Source organism: Siphateles boraxobius, unplaced genomic scaffold, assembly GCF_051911475.1.
Source record: "Siphateles boraxobius isolate OS27281-9 unplaced genomic scaffold, OSU_SipBor_1 6, whole genome shotgun sequence".
NCBI classification, from domain to species: Eukaryota; Metazoa; Chordata; class Actinopteri; order Cypriniformes; family Leuciscidae; genus Siphateles; species Siphateles boraxobius.
Genome location: NW_027509186.1, coordinates 38,524,346 through 38,547,607, shown reverse-complemented (window position 1 = coordinate 38,547,607; position 23,262 = coordinate 38,524,346). Strand labels below are relative to the sequence as shown.

The following is a 23,262-nucleotide window of genomic DNA, read 5'->3' as shown; positions in this document are numbered from 1 at the left end:
CAAACTCGACCCACCAGTTGAGAAACACTGAACTAGATGATACTGTGCTTTTGGAAGCGACTCCATATTTTGTTCATCTCACACCATTTACTAGAATGTATTTGACATGAAAATGAATTATTGCTCATTGTGACGACTTCTTACGACATAACTTCATGTGAGTCAGAAGGCTTCTTTTCTGTTTAAAGCTCTTCTCACACTGAGTACAGACGTACGGCTTCTCTCCAGTATGAACTCGCTCGTGTGATTTCAGGTGTGAAGACTGAGTGAAACTCTTGTCACAATATGAGCACTTGTAAGGTTTTTCTCCAGTATGAATTCTTTGGTGCTGTTTCAGATAGGCAGATGCAGTAAAGCTTTTCCCACAGTCAAAGCACATATAATCTCTCACTTCATTGTGTGTTTTCTGGTGCAGTTTCAAATGGTCCAGCCGTGAAAAACTCTTTCCACAGAGAGAACACACATAAGACTTCTCACCTGAATGAACTTTCAGGTGTTGTTTTAGTTGTGATGACAAATTAAAACCTTTACCACACTGATCACATTTAAATGCTTTTTCTCCAGAGTGCATGAGCAGATGATTACGGAGAGCTGATGCATCAGTAAAACTCTTTCCACACTGAGTGCATGTATACGGTTTCTCTCCAGTGTGAATTCTCATGTGTGTGTTTAGGTGTCCTTTCTGTGAGAAACTCTTTCCACACTGAGTGCAGGTGTGCGTCTTTCTGGCTTTTATTCTTTGAAATGTAAAGTTACGATGTTCCTCCTCCTCTTCATTCAGTTCTTGTCTTCCCTCTTTCACTTCCATCGGGTCTGAAACATTAAAACATTTTAAGTTATTAAAATGTGTTCTGGAGGATAAATGTGAATTTTCAAGTGAACCCTGATTTAATAAAAGAAAACAAGTGAGATCTGTTTATCAAATATCATTTTTTTGTTGTACTAAAGGTTAGTTTTGTAATAATCTTGTTAATAGTCCAAATGTGAACGACAACTGCTGCATTTTTTTTTACGTTGAATATTATCTTTCGTGTAAAAGGTAACTATAGAATTAAACAAGAGAATCTAGTTATTCAGATAATAGACTAAATGTTTTGTCTTTGAACTTTCATTATAGCCTACAAATCAAATTAGCACACCTTGTAAATATATAGCAGATTTCACCCAGCAACACAAATGAACCACATCTACAGTTTATAGACAGAGGATATAAACACACACACACCTTCAGATACACTCTTTCAGCTGAAGGATGCATTAGAAAAGACACATTAATTACCGTCCTCCCTAACAGTAACTGCAATTCATCTAATACACAGGTCACAGATATGGCTATAAACATACATTAACATCAAAATGAAAACTAAACACATTTTAAAAACGACTTAATCCACCAAAATTATATGTGGAGATTTTTTTTAAACGCACGTTAAAAAAAACTTAAAAAAAAATTACATCAAACTGATGGCAGGAAACGCATACATAACCTTATTCCGTTTTTATGGCACTTCCATAATATAAACTCAAAACTTCACTTAATTGTAACGAGGCTTCAGCAAAGTGAGGATCATTTGCAGCTTTATTGTAATCTTGGTCGTACAATCAGGTCCAATAACCAGCAAACACAACAGTAGAGACAAAGCAACTCGTAATCTGAAAACAGGCATACGTTTAGGTCAGGCAGTAAACTTACATAAATCAGTCCACAATAGAAACAGTCCAGGGCAGGCAGCAAATACTCACGAAGAGAATAAACAGTCCAAGAGTAATCCACGGGAAGACAACAGGCAGAAACGCTCAGAGATGTTCACCAGGGCAAAAGAAAACTTCACAACGAGTAGTGATGGCCGGTGTAACGGATCAACTTGGGATCATGTTAACTGGAGGAACGCGCGTGCACGCAGATAGTTTTACGTGGATTTCCAGCAGATGTTAAACGGCGACAGATTCATGCCCAATTCAACGGATCACCTAATAAAAACAAATATTTCACTAGTTGTACACTGGTATGCGAATAAAGCGCTTTGTTTTTGCAGTGGATTCTATACCTACGTATTTTTGACGCAATTTAAAAGAAGTTTGACATAGGCTACTTAAGTGTCAAGCAGTGGCGGTTCTACATTGAATTACACCCTGGGCGAGACCACCTTCGAGCCCCCCAATAAATAAATAACACACATTATCCACAAACAGTCATATTTTATTATAACAACATAAGTTAAAGAGAAAATTATATTTCTCAATTGCACAAATCCTTCATTACATCCAACATTGCCAAAAGACGATGTACACAATTCTGTACAAACTATGACTAAGTTATCAGAACTTAAATATACACTATATAAATAAATGTGCCAAAAATATATACAATCACAAATATAAAAAATTTAACAAGAGCAGAGAGCAAAAATAATATAAAACATTAAGAATAATATACAACTAAAATATAGAATAAATATTCTATAGCACAAATACTTTATCACACCAATGTGAAAACACACTAAAGAGAATCTAATTATTACACTATTGCACTAAGAACAGAACATTGGATGTCATCATGAGGCCATTATAACTGTGTCATGAATATTTTTCTTGACCTCAACTACAGAGGTACAAAATGAATTTGTCATTAAAATGTCACTGTACCACTGTAGTTGAGGTCAAGAAAAGTTTACATGACTTGAAACTACCTACAGATTTGAAAATTCCATTGGCTAATTACAGGGCCTAGTGTAACGTTCCACACACGGGGAAACAAGGGTAAGTTCCAAAAGCAGTAGTTTATTAGGGATCATCCAAAATCGTACATCCAGTCCAGGCAAGGGTCAAATCCAAAGGCAATCCGAAAACAAGAAAACAAACACGAACAGTCAAAAAGGCCTTAGGCAGGCCAAATTTATATTTTGTCCAAGGACATTTTAATATGGCATTTACAGTTTAACTGACTTAAAAGGAACCTTGTTGTATGCTGGAGTAAAGTTCATAAATGGTTGTTCTTTCCCAATTTTGTAAAACTATATGTTGGGTGGACCTCTGTGCCTCTAGGGTGGTTCGGGGGCATGCTCCCCCGCAAGAAAATTTCGTACATTTTAAGGTTAAATGCATCAATCTCGTGCTCTTTGAGAGATCAAAATTAAGAGCTTCAACCCATGAACTGCTCGTTGAACAAAGAAAAAGCATTGATTTGTACCAGGAAAATAAAGAGGGTTCAAACATCTTTTTAGTTATGAGAGTCTCAGTCTACATTACATTATCAATGGTGTTTTAGAATGCCAAACAATTATAATAATAATGTAATAATGATTTATATAATTATTCCTATGACGTAAAATCCATATAGCCTATAAATGTACTATATAAGTGAAAATGAATATTTCAAAAGTATATTTTAGTCTACATTACACTATAATACAGGAAAATTAAAATACTTTTGTCCTAATTTCTTCACTTGCAAGAAATAAACCCTTGAGCTTTTATTTAGGAGAAAACACGAGATAACCATGCTGTTCAAAGAGCGCACTTTTCTTTAAATCACGCAGCACAAACAGGATGCCTATTCTTAAAGTCTTGTGCTGTTTTATAAAGGCACAAAGCCATATCATGGTTTCGATTTTTGTTCGTTGGCAAAATATAACGCTAGAGACCTTTATGTTAGGTAAGGTTATACATTTTACATCTCATATGTGTTGGGAAAAGGGAGAAGAGAGAGTTCGGCAAAAGGCGGATTCGAACTCGGGTCGAGCGCATCAAAAGCAGCTTTCTAGCACTTCACGCGCCCGCGTGCGCCACTGTAGTTATTCCGTGAAGGGCGTCTTTTTGCTAAAAAGACAGGCTCTTAGTGCAAATATACGCTCCGTTATCTAAAATATTTGTTTTCTTCCCCTCGCTTGCGCCACAATTGCGCATGGCGAACTTGCAATGAATACATTTTATCAGACCGGCCCTCGCGGCCTCGAAACACTACCGGCCCACCGGGGAAACTCCCGACTCTCCCGATTGCCACTCCGCCCCTGGTGCCCAGGGCCCCTTAGATGTTGTGGGCCCCTGGGCAAGTGCCCAGTTGCCCTAATGGTTAATCCGGCCCTGCTTACAATATTACTGTCTAAGAATTGTAATGCGTTAAATTACTCCTGTATTACTTTTGAGTTACTTTCACCAGAATAGCTATACAGTAGCCTAATAGAACTTAACATTCTAAGGCTGTAAGGATATGCAATATGAAACCGAAATCGCGACACTCAGATCCACGAACCTGCAGAATCGCGACACACCCCTTCCAACTCCAAGAGTTATCCTTCCCGTCCAGGGCTGCGTTTCCCAAAAGCATCGTAAGCCTAAGAAGATCGCAAAAACGATCGTACGAGTGATCTTAATATTACGGTCTGTTTCCCAAAAGCATCGTAACTTAAGTAGCACTTGAAAATCATCGTAGATCTACGAGTGCTCTGGAGTAATCGTAAATCCCCAAGTGCATCGTACGAAGACAGAGTTATGAGGTCACCTGCAGGACAACCGGCACATTACACATTTAACTTTATTCAAGTGCAATGTGATTATAATATAAGGTTGTGCTTGTACTTTATTGTACACTTTATTACTCGTTTTTTGTTTAAATGAATTTATAAATAAAATAATTAAAAAGGGCAGAAAACAACAACAAAAAAGAAATAATTTAATCTAATAATTTTAATCTAAATTAAATGAATGAACAAAAAAAATAATAAAAGGTGTAATATGCTTCAAAGACTGGGGAAATAGGATGAACTAAAAAAAATATGTCAATGACTTGCTGACATGCACGAAAACCAGCCATGTAGCCTGTTTCTTGGTTGGCCATCATGTGGTCCCATGCCATCTTTGTCCTTCTCCACCTCTTCATCCTCTTCCCTGTTAAGTAACGACACTCTCATATGTCCTGACTACAACAACAAACATTCTCAAATTATCATGTTCTCAACATTCTCAAACTGCTGAGATGTTGTGCCTGCAGTCTGGACAACAGAAGATGGAGGCTGAGGCCTGGGAGGGTTGTTTGGAGGACTGGGAGATGGCAGATGAAACTGATGGTTCCTCTGAGCATGAAGGACCTGACCAGGCTCAGGTTGAGTTACCCCTACCCCTCCATGGATGTCAATACCACCACAAATGCCATCTGAAGCACTTGTGCCAAGTATTGACAAGGCCTTTTCTTCCTCTGCTGTGAGAAGGGGGAATCATTGGTCCCACCAGCTGTTTTATTAAATGTTGTCCTCTGCAGTGCCTTTTTCCTTTTAGCAAGGCTGGCAAAGTCCTGCCACTTCTTCCTGACCTCCTTCCCTGAACTTTTAATGCCCCTAGTTGCAGTCGGTTTTTTAGCAATAATCTCCCAGATTTTTTTTTTTTTTGTATGACTGCCCTTAAACCTGCGGAATAAAATATGTTGTATAGCTCCACCTCCTCTAAAGTCAAGTCAAGTCATCCTCATTTATATAGCGCTTTTAACAATGTAGATTGTTTCAAAGCAGCTTTACAGAGATAAACATATAATTTAAAGTAACAGAGATTGGTTTGGTTTTATAGTGGCTCTTGAAAAAAAAATTTTCCAGCTAAAGTTAGTTTTGATTGATTCACTTCCGTCTAAATGATCATTTGTTATTAAATTAGGGGCCGCTAAGACGACACCGTTCTCTCTAAACAGACTTTAAACGTGAACCTGTGATAGACGCTGATGGCGTTCACATGCGCATTAAGAATTGATTCTATAGTTATGTGCGTTTGAATATATGTGCGCAGGTTTGTAATTCCTTACAAACCATGCCTAAAATGACATTAATCTCCTCTTTTAAAAAAAAAATGTCTCCACCCGTAGGTTTGTGCTTTTATAGATTATTGGCCTCGTAGAAAATGCACATCAGATGAAAACAATTAGGCTATACATTTCAAAATACAAGAGTGTGCTACAATTAGGAGCGTGACATTTCAGCACTTGACAAACGGACAGCGACTCTAAGTAGCACTTAAAGCACAACTGCGCATGATCGTGCTAAGTGCTTTTTGTGAAACACACGTGGAATGGACACGAACGTTCGTAAAGTCGCTCGTAGAAAATGCTTGTAAGTGCTAAGATCCATCGTTATCGGGAAATGCAGCCCAGATCCAATGCTATCACATCTTTAATTACTATTAGTATTATTTGAATTTTGAAGTTAACATTATAAAATACGTAGACCTACACCACAAAACTAGTTGAGGATAAATTATTTAAAATTGGGGATTTCCAGCGTTTTGGACAAAAAAAATATTTAACTTTTAGGAGGCAAAATATTTTTTTGTAATTCTGTGAATTACACTGCGCAAATCAAAAGTAATACTACCCACCGGATGAAGAAGGGTTGGGTCTCCACAGAACATAAAATATTCATTTTATTTTATTTTTCGTGTTCGCATTTATGAGGAAAAAACAATGTAGGACTACGTGACAGTTCTCCGTTACGGACGCGACCGCTCTGAAGCGGCACTAAAAGACTGTTTTAAAACTTTCACAGAGACCTCAAACAGAAGACACAAATTTCTTTAAAGTGAATTTCGATTTGTACTAATTGTATCTTAATTTTAATCAATGTTTCATCAACCAATTGCCTGGATTTAATAAACAAGAAGTAAATATAGCAGACAATAGATAATCATGACACGGAGGCGCCTGCGCGTGAACTGGAGCGCTGTCTCATAAATTAACCGAAACTCAGCGTAGGCTATAGGTAGCTTACTTCACAGACCTGAAAAATATATATATATTGAAATGTCTACTTGTTAACACAACAATTCAAAACGAAAGAAAACGGACTGGTCTCTGCTTATCAGTATAAAGTGCATTTCTCTCTGGCGCATTCACTACTGCGAAGATCGCAAGTCAGCAACGTCAACTTCATCTTTATTAATAAACAATTAAAATGTCTCCTTGCTATAGCTATTTGACATATTCATAATCATTGCTTTTGCCAGTTCTTTGTGACAGCTTTTAGTTGCTTTCCTTACATCATGTTACGTGAAGGTGTCACCACCGCATCAAAAATGATTGCGTGATGAAAACAAGAAAAATACCACCTACACATAGCCTAACTGTTTAGAAAGAAAACACAGAACAAATGGGGTAGCCTAATGCGCACACGTCCATCTCGCGAATGTAGGCTACAGTCTTCTTCATGCCATCTTTTCCACTGGCCAGCGCGAGCACAGAGGCCGAAATCATGCCTCACGGCACTCCTGTAAAAAATGAATCGCAATAAAAAATATATCAGACGCTGCCATTTAGTCTTTATTCACAAACTTGGACACCACACGCGGCTATTGACTGACCACGAACAGGTAACTTAACCTACTTGCACTTTTCATTCGTTATTTGTCTCGCGGTCTTGGTGTTTTTTTGTTGTTGTTTTTTTACAATTAAAACTAAAAATGTGTTGTAACGCAAGCGTAACTGAACATGTAATATAGTAAAATATTACTGAAAATTGATTAGTAATGCCTTACACTACTGCGTTACAGCAAAAAGTTATATGTTACTGTAATGCATTACTTTTGTAACGCGTTACTCCCAACACTGCTATTAACATTAGCCCTTTATTCATGACAACATGGATACCGCATGGATACCGCAATCATACCACAGAGAGAATAAAGTTGCATACCCTTATCTTTTGCTCGTTTCTCTTCTTCTTCTTTTCTTTTTTTTTCTAAATTGTGCACCTGATGGCTTTGACCTTTTCCTGTCCATCTCTGTTTATTTGGCACTCGACAATCAACAGATTTCCCATTGACCGGCGAAACCGGTGAAACCGGCGTCACACACGGCACCTTCTCAGCAAGCAGGGGTGCCATGTGACATGAAAAAATGCCGCCCCGGGCGACTGCCCGGTTCACCAGTGCGCCTTAAATAACTTGCGTGCGCAGCATGCACAAGTTGTGATTTTTGCAGTGCACATGTGTATTAATGTCCTCTTTGATCATGGGAAATTTAAACAACATAAACATATCCGATTCGAAGATATCAGTAAAGTTTTTTTTTTCTAAGATAAGACTCACTTCATGCCCACTCCACAATGAATAGCTTATTATCCTTATGTGACTGTTAAACGTAACTGGTATCAATACAAACGTTTTTCTGTGCCCTAAAAACTGGCATATTTCATGGTATTGTGTCATGCAAGGTCATTGCAAAATCTAGAGAAATGTGCGAGGTGACCAGCGGGTAAGTTGAGACACACATGTATTGTTGAAGATTTTATTATTTAGAAAACAAGTAATTTAGCTATATATTTGGACACAATTATTTCTTCTGTCTGTGACTTTGGATTTCCTCTGTGTATGTGAAAGACCTTGAATGGAATGTTGTTTGCTGCAGAAGATTCTATTCTGAGAAGTCACATGGTAAAAGACCTTTACCCAAAACTATCTATAGGGTGTGTTACCTTCTTTGGAAGAAGATGTATGTATATAACTCTGAACCAAAATATACTCGGGAGCGCACTGGAAGGCCAGAGGGCCAGTGGGCCGGAGGGCCAGAGCGTTAGAGCGCCGTTCTATGGAACGGAACGGCGTTCGAAAATAAAGTCTAATTATTTCTGGCATCAAAGATCTCTGCGAAGTTATTTTTCGGAAAGATTGAAAACCACAACAGTATCTGTACCCGTGATAGAGTTGTATTAGGAAACACACTGTTTAGTTGTTCAGTGTTATTATAACAGGTTAAACGTCGTAATTAGCCAGCATAGGACGCAAATGAAAATTAAATTTGATATTTGTGATATTTAAACTGTGTATTATTAATAAATATATTAAATATATTGTTCCTGTTTTATATATTTTAAACAGTGCTAATTTAAATAAAATGAATTAATTTAAATGGATGAATAAATAAACATGTTGCCCAATTGTTATTTTCTTTATTTGTCTTCATTTATTATATTTGCAATGAACTTTAGTTACCTTTACATCATTAAAAATGGGTGTCTCAACTGTACCATGGTAAAAAAAAAAAGAAAAAAGGCTGGCCTGGGATATGGGGGTGTCGAGCAGCCGGGACCACTCGGCATCCCGCATATCAGCCAGGTTCAGCCAGAGATGTCTCTCCTGGACCACAGCCGTGGACATCACCAAACCCAGGGAGCGTGCGGTCACCTTCGTCGCTCGGAGAGCAAGGTCGTGGCGGCGCGCAGCTCATCAAAGAGCCCTGGGTCTGTCCTGCCCTCGTGCATGTTCCTGAGCATCTGGGCCTGTTAGGCCTGCAGAGTGGCCATGGCATGCAAAGAAGTGGCTGCCTGTCCCGCCGCTCTGTAAAACTTCGCCTAGCGTAGACGAAAATCTACAGGCTTTGGATGGGTGCTTAGGCTCGCCACGAGAAGAAGCACTCTGAGGACACAGTTGCATCGCAACAGAGCGTTCAACCGGGGGGAGCCCAGTGTACCCACGGGCAGCCGCTTCATCGAGGGGAGGAAAGGCGGATGAAATCAGCGAGTGGTCGCAGGAAGACATGTGGGTCTTCCTGGACATCATGCACATCCGGGAAGAAAGTTATTGAGGTTTGACGCGGACGGGGGTCCGCGGCCTTACCCAAAAACCAATCATCCAGCCGCGAACGCTCGGGACAGGGTGGAGGGGTTTTAGGGTCTCAGCTCAAGTGGGGGGAAATGTATAATCAATAATTAATAATTAATAACTGATCACACGGGTTGAGTTATCACCTACAATTTTAAATTGCCCAAAATATATATATAGTCCATCTGTATCTATATATGTATAGACAATTAACCACAACGAATTATAATCAATTATGAACACATATAATATACAGATAGGCTATATCATTTTTTTAGAATATCCTTTAAACAAATAAACTCCGCCTCGCCATCTGTTCGTCCACCGAACCTACCGGCGATTCTCTGATCAATTTCGCAAAAAGGATTATTAACTTTCTGATAATATTACTAGTTAAAGTATTTATCAAGCTTGTAGCTTTGGATCACACATTTAAGAGGCTTTGCTTGATGAGCACCAGTCAGAGACAATAAAGAGTATAATGAGGGTTTAATAAATGAAGCTATGGCACAAATTACATTTAACAACGAATATATACAGAATAATGAATAACGGAAGTAAGGAAAGGAAGAGAGAGAAAGCAGATCACAGAAATAGCAAACTTCACAAGACAGTTAACCCTTAAGAACCATCAAGAAATCACACACCTTAAAGCAGGGATAAACAGCTCTAAACACATTTAGATTTTTTATTGCGGTATCAGACTTCGCCACTTTCTACTATCAAGAATGGGAAACATAGTGTGATACATTTTATCATAACCTTATATATATTTTTAGCTAAAGCAGACCGAGAGGATTAATTCGGTACCAAGAAATGTAGGTTTTGCATATACGCATTCTGGTTTATTGGTATCTGGGTAAAAACTGTTATGCTATAAAGGTGTCAAATGGGCAATTCGGATCCAGACTCGTTGGCGCGATCCTAGTGAGTTACCGGGCCAAAGTCAGGGGCTAAAAGGTTTTTAGCAAATGGAATGAGTGAGTCAGCATTGAGATTGTCCATACGCTACAGGGTCCACTCTAAACCAATGCTCGAAGCTGCCCGGGAAAGCATGGTTGTCATCTCTGGATCAGGCACAGCCGTATGCACGGTATGATTGCGGTATCCATGCGGTATCCATGTTGTCATGAATAAAGGGCTAATGTTAATTGCAGTGTCGGGGCATCCGAAGATGGTCTCGCTGGAATCTCCTGAACGCTCGCGGGTTGCAGCACTGGAGAGGGAGACGCGGGGCACGGACGGATAGTCGGCGCTTTTTTCCCCACAGTCACCCTCATATTCTATGTACATTTCCGAAATGCACTTTCTGTAAAGCTGCTTTGAGACAATGTGTATTGTGAAAAGCGCTATACAAATAAATTTGAATTGAATTGAATTGAATATCACCTGGCCACCAGCAGAAGTAGAGCCTTTCGTGGAGACGCAAGATCGGGGTGTGGATGAGGGGACTCTCACTCTTGCGAGATCACTGAGTCTCGATCGTAATGCTGCGATGGTCATGTTCCCACAGAGAGAACATGAGTCATCCACGAGCTCTGTTCAAGCATGATCAAAGCCCAAACACACTAGACAGCGCTCGTGCCCATCAGAGTCCGATACCAGTTCGCTGCAACCAGAAATGCACAGGCGAGCCGTCTTTAAAAAGACGTGCCGCGTGCAAGCTCTTTTATGAGAGAAGAAAAAAAAAAAACTCTGCGATGTTGAAGCGCACAGGGAAACACACACACACTGGCAGATCACTGCACAGATCAGCAGGCACTGTGAGCTCGCTGCAGATCGCCGTCACACCAACACCGGAGAGAGAAGCTCGTCTCATAGAGCGAAGTCAGAGATGATTATGGAGTGAAGAAATATTCTTGGCTCCGAAGCGAAAACATACCTGCATGTTGCCGGCGTCCTCCTTTATACCCACGCGGTGGGGCGGAGATACGCTATGCAAATTCCGCAGACCCATGGCATTTCATCGCCATTGGCTCGTTTTGTAATACTCGAAGTCGATAGGTGTTCTAAGCGAAACCCCCATTCGTCGTCATCCGACGTAACTCGGAGTGACTACGAAAGGGAACGGGGGATCACGGGGAACGGGAGACATTAGACAAACGATCCAACAAAGACTGCAAACAAGAGGAGACTTAAGAAGGGAACAAATCAAGAGGGGACAGGTGGAAGAACTCAAACAATAATCAGGTAACGAGGGGGAGGGATCAGACAACGACCAGAGCACATGGCCCAAAATAACAAAACACCCATGTGCAACACAAGACAGGACAGGCATGTGACAACAGCTGAACCCGTCTTGCCAGTTATTGGATCTTTGGATCCATCTGTGTAAATCTGTATTGAGTCATCATACCTGGTTTCTATATAGCCTATAGAACAGTTTTAGAACATTTATTATACAGAGCCATTGGATGGCAATTTTTCTTATAGGTCAACAATATTCTTTCACAAACCTAATTTGAACATGAGAAATTTGTCTATGAAAAAAATCTTTAATGTATATATTGAATGAAAGTGAAAGCTAAATGACAAGTCAGAAAGTTACAACTCAAAAACAACTTCCACTAATTTCACAGAGTTAATTTCACTATACATTTGCTTTATCTGAATCTCATTGTTTATTTGAAGTATTGGATATGTAGAAACATTTCGCTCACAAAATCACACTGCCAGTGAAATTGTAATTATTTGTTGTTATTGTACAGAGCTTAAAGACATCTTTGATATTGCAGAGATATGTGTAGTTCTCTTACGAGAGGTTATCTCGTATTGCATAAGTTGCTTACGCTACGGGTAAAGTGGGGGTGGGGGGTGGGTTCTGGGGGGTGTCCCCTCCAATATTGGAGACAGTCGCATTTGCCCCACCCAAAAATTATACCGCAGAGAAGAAAATTATTTGATTTTGAAATCTTTAACTTGCATGCTTTTATTTTGAAAGCGCAACACAGCGTATTGTCACCGGCGCACCCCCTCAGCGGCTCAGACTGTTTGGGAAGCGGGAGTCTGCAGCTGGCGAGTGGCGACATGTCAGAGATAAGATGAAAAGACAGCAGCAGCTCAGTTTAAGTGATTTCTTTATCATGCGGAAGAAAAGAAAGAAAGGAAATGTGAGTTGGTAATAATTTTGTCCAGGAGAAACTCCTTTACTCAGATTTATTGAAGCTTATATGTAAAAACGCATTGCAACTGCAGTGACTGACTCACTGATTGGCTGTGCTGCAGCAACTGCACAACCAATGGCGAAGGCGCCTATAAAGGGAACCCAAATTCGCCATTATTGCAGGATTATATCGACTGAAGCGACAACTTGCCATGTTGCTACAGTGTGGCAGGCTATGCAATACTGGTTCCCTACTTATCTTTACAAATGTATCTTTTTAGTAGAATAAAGTATGTTGGTGAAGCATGGCATTAGTTTTCACTGTTATGCTGATGATACTCAGCTCTATATTCCTTCACGCTCTGACGAAACTTCTGAAAAACAGAGATTCTAATTATTGGACAAAAAACGTCCTCATGTAATAACCTAAAATACTGTCTAACACTTGATGGCTGCTCTGTAAAGTCCTCGTCATCGGTTAGGAACCTGGGTGTGCTCTTTGATACTAATCTTTCATTTGAAAGTCACGTGTCTAGTATCTATAAAACCACATTTTTCCATCTTGAAAATATATATAAATTATGTCATATGCTCTCAATGACAAATGCAGAACCGTTAGTTCATGCGTTCATGACATCAAGGCTAGATTATTGTGATGCTATTATGGGTGGTTGCCCTGCACACATTAAAGGGATACTCCACTTTTTTTGGAAATAGGCTTATTTTACAACTCCCCCAGAGTTAAACTGTTGAGTTTTACAGTTTTTGAATCCATTCAGCCGATCTCCGATCCAGGCGATACCACTTTTAGCATAGCTTAGCATACATCATTGAAGTGGAAAAGACCATTAGCATTTCTAAAAAAAAAATTACCAAAGTGTTTCGATATTTTTCCTATTTAAAACTTGACTCTTCTGTATTTACATCGTGCACTAAGACCGACGGAAAACGTAAAGTTGCGATTTTCTAGGCTGATATGGCTAGGAACTATACTCTCATTCCTGCGTAATAATTTAAGAAACTTTACTGCCGTACCATAAGTGCAGCAGGCGTAATGATATGACGCAGCGCAGTTGACGGAAGGTAGCCTAATTTCAGGCGCTGCGTCATACTATTGCGCCTGCTGCACTCATGGTACGGCACTGATGCGATGGTACGCACTTCAATGATGTATGCTAAGCTATGCTAAAAGTGGTACTGCCAGAACTGGAGATTGGATTCAAAAACGGTAAAACTCAACAGTTTAACTCTGGGGGAGTTGTAAAATTAGCATATTTCCAAAAAAAGTGGAGTATCCCTGTAATAAACAAAAGACATCAGCTAGAGTTCTTAACAGAAACAGGAAGTATGACCATATTAGCCCGGTTCTATCAACACTGCATTGGCTCCCTATTAAACTTGAGCGAGTTGTTAAAATATTGCTGATTACTTAAAAAGCACTAAATGGTCGAGCTCCCCTGTACTTGAGCGAGCTCTTAAAGTATTATAGTCCTTCACGTCTATTGCGATCTCAAAATTCTGGCCAGTTGATAATACCTAGAATATCAAAATCGACTCCTGGGGGTAGATCCTTTTCCTATTTAGCACCAAAACTTTGGAACAATTTTCCTAACATTGTCCGGGAAGTAGACACAGTCTGTCAGTTCAAATCTAGACTAAAAACACATCTCTTTGGCTTAGCATACACATAACACATTATAGACTTCTATAATTCAATGTTAGGCTGCATAGTTTAGATCAGCCGGAACCGGGAACACTTCCCATAAATCCTGATGTACTTTGTACATCATAAGAAGGATGGCGTCTACGCTACGCTTGTCGGGATTATTTTAATTATTGGATCAGTAGAAACCTTTTACTCACGAAATCATACATTGTCAGTGAAATTGTCATTTCATTTGTAGTTATTGTACATATGTACGTTTTTGTACATACTTCTGTTTATGTAATAACAGGCTTTATGTAACTACAACAAATGTAAAAAACGAATCAAATTCAGGGAAGTGTTTCATATATTAACAAATAACTGATTGTTGTTGTTTTTCTACATTTGTTTCCAGTCTCTTTTAATTTTGGTATTTCTTAGAGTAAGCATTCAATCAAAATAATTTTCTATAATTTTCTTTCTTGTTCTCTAACATATAAAACACAAATCTTGTGGCATTTCACAGCAACACTAGTTTATTAGTTAACTAACTAGACATTTACGTTATGTGAATCTAACAGAACATTTGCTCACTGTGACACAGAACAATGCTTTTTAATAAGATTCACTAGATTACTTGATTGGGTGAAACTCTTTTCACACTGAGTACACTGGTACGGCTTTTCTCCAGTATGAACTCGCTCGTGTGATTTCAGGTTTCCAGACTGAGCGAAACTCTTGTCACAATATGAGCACTTGTAAGGTTTTTCTCCAGTGGGAATTCTTTGGTGCTTTTTCAGATGACTAGATGCAGTAAAGCTCTTTCCAAAGAGAGAACACACGTAAGGCTTCTCATCTGAATGAACTTTCAGGTGTGTTTTTAGATTTGATGATGTAATAAAATCTTTGCCACACTGATCACAGTTAAATGCTTTTTTCTCCAGCGTGAATGTGCAGATGATAAATGAGATCTGATTCACGAGTGAAACTCTTCTCACACTGAGTACAGTAGTACGGCTTTTCTCCAGCGTGAACTCGCTCATGTTGTTTCAGGTGTCCAGAATGAGTGAAACTCTTGTCACAATATGAGCACTTGAAAGGTTTTTCTCCAGTATGAATTCTTTGGTGCAGTTTCAGTTCACTAGATGTAGTAAAGCTCTTCCCACAGTCAAAGCACATATATTCTCTCACTTCATTGTGTGTTTTCTGGTGCCGTTTAAAACTGCCCAGCCTTGAAAAACTCTTTCCACAGAGAGAACACACATAGGGCTTCTCATCTGAATGAACTTTCAGGTGATCTTTTAGTTTTGATGATGAAATAAAATCTTTACCACACTGATCACAGTTAAATGTTTTTTCTCCAGAGTGAATGTGCAGATGATCACTGAGAGTTGATGAATGAGAAAAACTGTTTCCACACTGAGTGCATGTATATGGTTTCTCTCCTGTGTGAATTCTCATGTGTCTATTAAGGTGTCCTTTGTGTGTGAAACTCTTTCCACACTGAGTGCAGGTGTGCGTCTTTTTGGATTTTGTTCTTTGAATTGTAAAGTTACGATGTTCCTCCTCCACTTCATTCAGTTCCCTTATGAAGGGAACTCAACGATGCGTCCATCGACGCCATGGGAACGCCCCCAGCGTGACTGCGTCTGAAGCATCTACGTCAACTAGTCCAATGGAAAGAATGAGCGTCACGGGCGGGTGACGTCATGACCAGGATATGATAAAAGCACATCCGGTGCAAACCGACATTAGCTTCTGTTGCCTCAGCAAGCGATCTGTGTTATACTGTCTCTGTCTATTTATTGTTGTCTGTTGCAATTTATTCGGAAACGTTATGGCGAAACAAGTGTACAAGCAGTTCCTCCCTGCTCGCGTTATTTAACGGGTGGGGACACACACGAGCTTTGTGTCATTTGTTTGGGAGTGGAGCATGCGGTCTCAGCCTTCGAGGAGGCTGAGTCTCAACACTGTGAAATGCTACCGCTCCGCATGCTCCGCTCTCGCCTGTCACTCTTTGATGAAAAGAGTGGGCAGGCTCGCGATCCTCAGGGATCAGGACCCGCGTCTGCCGAGGCGGCGCGGAGAATGCATTCCTGGGGATCGCAAAAGGATCTTTCGGAGGGGTTGGAGACGGGTCCGCGGGCCTTTTCTCCTTCCTTACCCGGAAGATCCAGCGCTCACCCCCCGGTGTCGGAAGCACGCGCTGCAGTTTCTTCCGCCCCGGGGGGAGAGCCCTCCATTACTTCAATGCTCTTCCTCCGAGGAGGTCGATGTTATGAGTATGGAGAGTGAAAGCACACACATGGGGGAAAGGGATTCACAAGTTATTTCCCCAGCATATGATGAGCTGGTGAATGTTATGTCACGGGCTGTAGAGAAATTAAATATTGAATGGCCAACTTCGTCGGGCTACCGATCTTTCTCTCAGGGCTACTAAGTGCTCCGCCAGAGCAATTGGGCGGTCTATGGCACCCTTGGTAGCTACTGAGAGACATTTATGGTTAAATCTGTCAGAGATTGAAGAAAATGATCGAGCTTTTTAATTAGATGCTCCGCTTGAACCTTCTGGTCTCTTCGGCGACGCAGTCCACGCGGTCGTCGAGAGATTTCAGGAGTCTAAAAAGCAAGATGACGCTTTTAAAAAGTTTATCCCTCGCCGTGTCCAGCCCCCTGGGGCTGCTGGGCGTGAGCAGCCCCAGCCGTCGAGCTCATCATATCATGTGCAACAGAAAGAGAGTGTTGCGTCTCGTGCACCTCCACTTAGACACTGGAGACAGACGCAACCCTCTATACCGAAGTCTTCTAAGTCGAAGCCGGATCTGAGGACCGTTCTTCAGGCGAAGAGGACTTCGGCTCAAAAAAAAAAAAAAGGTCCTGATGTTCATGCGTCAGGCCTGTGAGGACAGCTCCGGCCGAAGTAGAGCAGTGTACACCTCATTATACGGTGCCCGTTCCATTTTGGGGTCCTCACGAGACCGTTCTGCCAACCCTGCCACCCTTGGTGCTTCAGGGCGGAGCGGTCTCCAGCGAGTCGCTGATGCTATGCTGCAGCACAGCATCGGTTTCGCGCCCTCTGAGGGGGGCTTTAGAGCAGCCAGTTCAGGTAGTTCCTGCCATGATGTTCCAGGCTCCAGAATTAGCTGTCTCAGTAACACCAGAGACCAGCCTCGAGAGGCTGGTTCCCTTAGTAAATTGAAGGGTTGGGGTCAGAATCCCTTGCCTCTTCAATTCAACTATATGTATATCCTTTTTTATGATTACATTATTACTATAATAAGCACTAATCAAGTTATATAATCCTTCCTATACTCAATAAGTGATTCATATATAGTTTTTTATTCATACTTTTGTTGAATGCACATCTTTCCTGAATGTTGGTTGAATGCCTATCTTTCATGAATGTCTTCTGATGTATGTGACTAATCTTCTGTCAGGCCCCCTTTTGTGTGTTTGACAGGATACAGGATACTGTTGCTCTGCTCCCAGGAGTTCTGGAGCGAGTACGCCGGTATGGAATAAGCCTACTGCTAGTAGCACCACGCTGGCCAAGTCGGATCTGGTTTTCGGACCTGATCCATCTCCTAGACGGTCCTCCCTTCGAGATCCCCGATCAGGAGAGACCTGATGAATGAGACCTGACACTTCTTTCCATTGGACTAGTTGACATAGATGCTTCAGATGCAGTCACGCTGGGGACGTTCCCATGGCGTCGATGGACGCATCGTCTCGTTCCCTGTTCTCAGGGAACTATGGTTACAATAGTAACCTGAGTCGTTCTTGTCTTTGCTCTTTCACTCTCACCTGGTCTAAAATACACAGAAATACAGTTTGAACCCTTATTTAATAGCAGAAAGCAACAGAGATCAGATCTTTCATTTTTTGTTCTGTCATTCACTTGTTAATATCTACCAAAGCAGTCAACAATGAAGAATCAAGAATGTACACCAATCTGTTTGTTCCTCAGTATCTTCATGTTTTATTCTGGATGGTTCTGGATCACTCATGTCTTCAATCTCCTCCTTAATAAACTCCATCTTTAACAGTCACACAGATTTCAGCTGCTACTCCTGGAGTTTGTCCTTCTCTTGTAGGATGATGGGAATATTCCCAGTATTTATTGGTGAATTGTTGTGGGAGGGGCTTCACTGCAGGTGTGAACTGCGATCACTGTGTTTTTATCCAATCTGCATTTAAAAAGTACAGGGCCATCATGTTTAACTGCTGCTGAAAAGCTTCTTTGTCTCCAAAAGTTCCCTGTTTTCAGCTCATTCATTATGGTGATGTCTGAGATCTTCAGTAAATTGGCACATTAAATTGTTTTATTGGTGTCAACAGGCTGAAACAAACTACAGCATCATCACCTTTAACTTCAGTTCTTGTCTTTGCTCTTTCACCTCCATCTGGTCTGAAATAAACACATTAAAATATTAAGTTGTAAAAATAAGTTCAAGGAGGATAAATGTGAATGAAGAGCTAATTTTATATGTCAATAATGTGTATATTATTATTGTTTGCTTAGAGTGGATTTAGCAGGTAATAACTGAAAGTATATATTTTTTTTAACTTTCTTTGAGAGGAAATTCTGATATTTCCTGTGTTTATATATTTCATTATCATTTCCTATGTTTTTTATGTATAATTTCTGTTCTGTTTCTTTAATGGTTACGCACACTTGTGACGGTAGATTGAGCTTGAACTGGTTCGTGCAAAGGAAATAAGGGAGAAACCGGTTTCTTACCGTCTTGTCCCTCATTTATGGATAAAACTTGTGTTTAAACGATTCAGGTAACGCAAGATAAAGGTTTAATATCATAGTATACAGGATCCAACACAAATTTTGTATATTTTTGTTTTTGATCAAACTTGCATTTGTTTCTGGATTTTTTACTGACCAGTGATGAATAAGAACCCATTTTTTCTGCCTCTATAATAGGCGTGAAGTTAACCTAGGACTTTGCATCAACATAAAGTAGGTAAACTTCTCTTTTTCTTCAGAGATGAGTAATATTTTTGTTTTTAACGAGAGGATTAGCGAGTGATTCACGCATCATCAGAGAGCATAATTTGAAAAATAACAAACTATCGCGGCTGAGATTCTCCGATGGCATTTGGATAGGGCTGTAGTCAAGACCACTTTTGTCGAGTCCAAGACAAGTCCAAGACCAGGACTAGTCGAGTCCAAGTCAAGACCAAGTCCAAAGAGGTTCGAGTCCAAGACAAGACCGAATTCGAAAAGGTTTGAGTCCGAGTCAAGACTGATCCCAGGACAGGAAAAAAAATTCTTATGCATGACATTATCAAGACAATCATTTTGGGTTATTATTTGTTGATATAAAAGCAAAAACAGTGTCACAAAACCCAGGAATTTTAAGTATAGAAATTTCCCCTGATATCATACAATCTTCTAATCTAAAGAAAACAGAATGATGACATATGGTGATACCTCATAATAGCAATGTTTCACTGTGGATCTGAAAGACGCACACTTTCACATCCAGATAGCCCCCTCATCACAGGCCATTCTTGAGATTCGCCTTTGAGGGGCAGGCTTATCAATACACAGTTCTGCTGTTCGGTCTGTCCCTACCACCCCGTACATTTACGAAGTGCATTGACGCGGCGCTTTCTCCCCTGAGACTCCAGGGAGTGCGCGTGCTGAATTATCTCGACATCTGGCGGGTTCTGGCGCAATCGCGGCTCACACCAGAGCAAATAAACGGCGCGCAAATAAACGGCTTTTATGTGTGCTTACTGGGAACATAATGAAGACACCTGGACTCGGTTGAGAACAAAAGCCATATTTGGCAAGACCAGTGGCCGAGACCGAGACAAGTCCGAGTCCGAATACCAGCGAGTCCGAGACAAGGCCGAGACCATAGAAAAACGGTCTCGAGTCCGGACTCGAGTCCAAGACCGGACTCGAGTATTACAGCCCTACATTTGGATTACACGCTCTACAGATTTAAATATTGGACCTTGGTGAACTTTCACAGTCTTTTTGGACGTTTTTGGGATATTATTTGACTTTGGATATTATTGAACTTTGCTGTGTCATGGACCCGCCATGTTTACGCCTTCACTCAGCAGCGCAAGAGGGCGATCTGATCTGCTTTCATGAGGAATGCAATGCACGCTTTGAACACGAACATTGATTACTATGTAAACAAAGGAATTGAATGCGACCTCTAAAAGAGTGCTGAAGATGACTGTTAAAGCACAAGAGGAACACCTTAACCAGTTAATGAGAACTAGAAGAGCCAAGCCGGGACATTTAATAAGGCCAATGAGAGAAATTGAATCTTTGCTTGAGGTCTCTGGTAATGTTGACACTGTGTAATACATAAATGGTGAGTTTGCACAGTCCTTTATTTCATTCCAAGACATTAATAATGCAACCAGAGAACTTATGTCAGATGATGAGTCATATTTGGATCAGTTACACTGGTTTGAAGCTAAGTCTCAAGCAGTTAAGCACTTTGTAGACAAGGCCAATGACTGGATTGAAAGAGTTAAACTCCAATACAAAGAGACAGAGCAATGTGATTCAGAGGTTGTATGTACTGACAGTGCCTCTGGTTATTTCTTCTTCAAAAATGCCTCTCTTTGGAAAAAAGTCTGGTAGTCAGGTGGCATCAGGTGTTTCATCTACCGTTTCTTCTAGGCTGAAAATTGAAACTGAAAGGGCAGAGCTGTTGGCACGAATAATGCTTTTGAAGCAGAAACAAGAGCTTGAGAGGGAGGAAGCTGAGCTCAAAGCAAAGAAAGACAAATAAGAGCTCCAAACTATACGTCAACTGAAGCCTATTGAAGCCCAACTATTGCTGAATATTGCTGAAGCCCAACTTCAGGTTTTGTCCATGTATGAACCAGCTTGTAGTGTTTCTAATGCATCTGAGAGAGGCGCAAAGGGAGACACAACTGCAGAAAACCTTAAAGTCCCTGTAAAGTCAAAATTAAGTATGTGTTCTGAGTTTGTCACACCACAGAAAAATGTGTTATTAGCCACCCAGCCAAATTTTAATGGTAAAAAGCCGGCAAGTACATAAAATAAGCTAATTAGCAGTAGTCTCTGCTCTCAAACGCTGGGGGCGTGGCTGCGCTGAAACCACGCCCACTCTCGGGAAAGCTGCCGTCGCCACACTCAACTACAACCGGAATGGATGCTCGCACGGTTGGCAAGCGCTGCCTATGATGTCGGCACGACGGGAGGATGAAGGCCGAGGCGGGAGAAAGTCGGTTCGGCCCCATTCACTAGTAACAGCGGATTATCAGTGAATCCCAGTTGTTTCCGACGAAAGTTTATAAAACTATCCCATGTAAAATGATCACTACAGAGGCGGGTTTTGGCGGTGATCCTCAGCTCTCCATCAAGCTGGCTCTTCAGAAAATTAATCCACCTCTTCTTGATGTGATAGTTTTTCGGAAATTTAAATAAGGACACCGATCTGTTTTGTATGTGATCGCAACCAGGTAGTTCGCATTTCCGTGACAAAGGCATAGCTAGCTAGCAAACTGTAGACTGTAGTAACTAGTAGTACTGACAGTAACTCGCGATTAGGGGAGGGGCCGGCCTCAGTGGCTCCAGTGCGTCATCAAGTAGGGGCGTGTCCAGGAGCTCAGGCACTGCAGTGCGTCATCAAGACCCCGTTTTAGCCCCGCCCAAAAATCCGGAACACAGCAATGGTGAAAAACTGTTTAACGATCTAACTCCACAATCCAGTACTGCACTGATCACAGTCTTTGTAATATGTTTAGCAATACATTTCTAATATTTATAATGTGTTTAGAATTTTTTTTTTAGAATTGCCTTTACAGGGACTATAAAGCTACATCTGATAAAGTAGTACGACAAAAAAATATATTTTAGTGAGTTAGCACCTGACGCTGATGTTCCAATAGTCAGTGATGGGCAACAGGATTTCGCTGAATCACAGCCATCAAGGACAGATGTGAGCATTCCTTCACATGTTGATACAGGAAGCTGGTTCAACATCATGCAAGGTCAAAATGACATTGCTGAGATTTTTATAAAACAGCAGTCTTTATCTACTCTCCCGCCTATGGATATTCCAGTCTTTAGTGGAGACCCGCTTGAATTTACATTCTTCATTCGAGCTTTTGAACATGGAGTAGAGATTAAGACAACAAATAACAAAGACGGATTGTACTTCCTAGAGCAGTTCACAACAGGCCAACCAAAGGTACTGGTACGCAGCTGTCAACATATGTCTTCTGAAAAGGGCTACAAAGAGGCCAAGAGACTACTCTACCAACATTTTGGCAATGAGGATAACAAAGCCTTAAAAGATTTTTCTCTTTTCCTTAATGGTAGTCGCAACACTGTTGATAGTGTGGAATACGTTTAGGAAATGTACAGTCCAAGCAACATGCGAGCGATTGTATCAAAACTTCCTTTCAAACTGAGAGAAAAGTGGAGAGTAGTCGCCTGTGAGCTTCAAGAAAGGACTGGCATGAAAGCAAGATTCTCTGACTTGGTCAGTTTTGTAGACAAACAGGCAAATATTGTTACACATCCAAAATGGCACAAGACAATCTCAAATTCAAACCAAACAAATCAGGTAGCTTTCAGGTTAAAGAAAGAAAAACCACATACATTTGCAACAAGTTTGAAACCTGTTCCGGAACTCAAAAAACAAAGAACAAAGGAAAAGGATGGAGAAAAAGCAAGCCATGGATCCCCTCTGCTTATGCTGTAATGAAGACCATGGATTGGATGTTTGCAACGTTCTGAAGCATAAGCCTCAGAAAGAAAAACTTGACTTTCTGAAATCTAAGTGCTTTTGCTATGGTTGCTTATTACCAGGTCACACGAGTACAGGTTGTGTGCAAAGACTTACTTGTCAAAAGTGCTCACTAAAGCATCAAACCATACTTCATCTCCCAGAAAAACCAGTGCTTCTAGTGTCTCAAAATAGAG

At 40.7% G+C, this 23,262-nt stretch overlaps 1 protein-coding gene, 1 long non-coding RNA gene and 1 pseudogene across 2 annotated transcripts in view; all 3 read right to left on the bottom strand.

Moving 5' to 3' along the window:
* Positions 1–23,262, bottom strand: part of LOC143715444 (uncharacterized) — a 261,819-nt gene that overhangs the window by 41,104 nt on the left and 197,453 nt on the right. The window lies entirely within an intron of this gene.
* LOC143715731 (uncharacterized) overlaps positions 1–23,262 on the bottom strand; it is a 436,623-nt gene that overhangs the window by 359,502 nt on the left and 53,859 nt on the right. The window lies entirely within an intron of this gene.
* On the bottom strand, positions 12–15,891 carry LOC143715729 (uncharacterized; annotated as a pseudogene).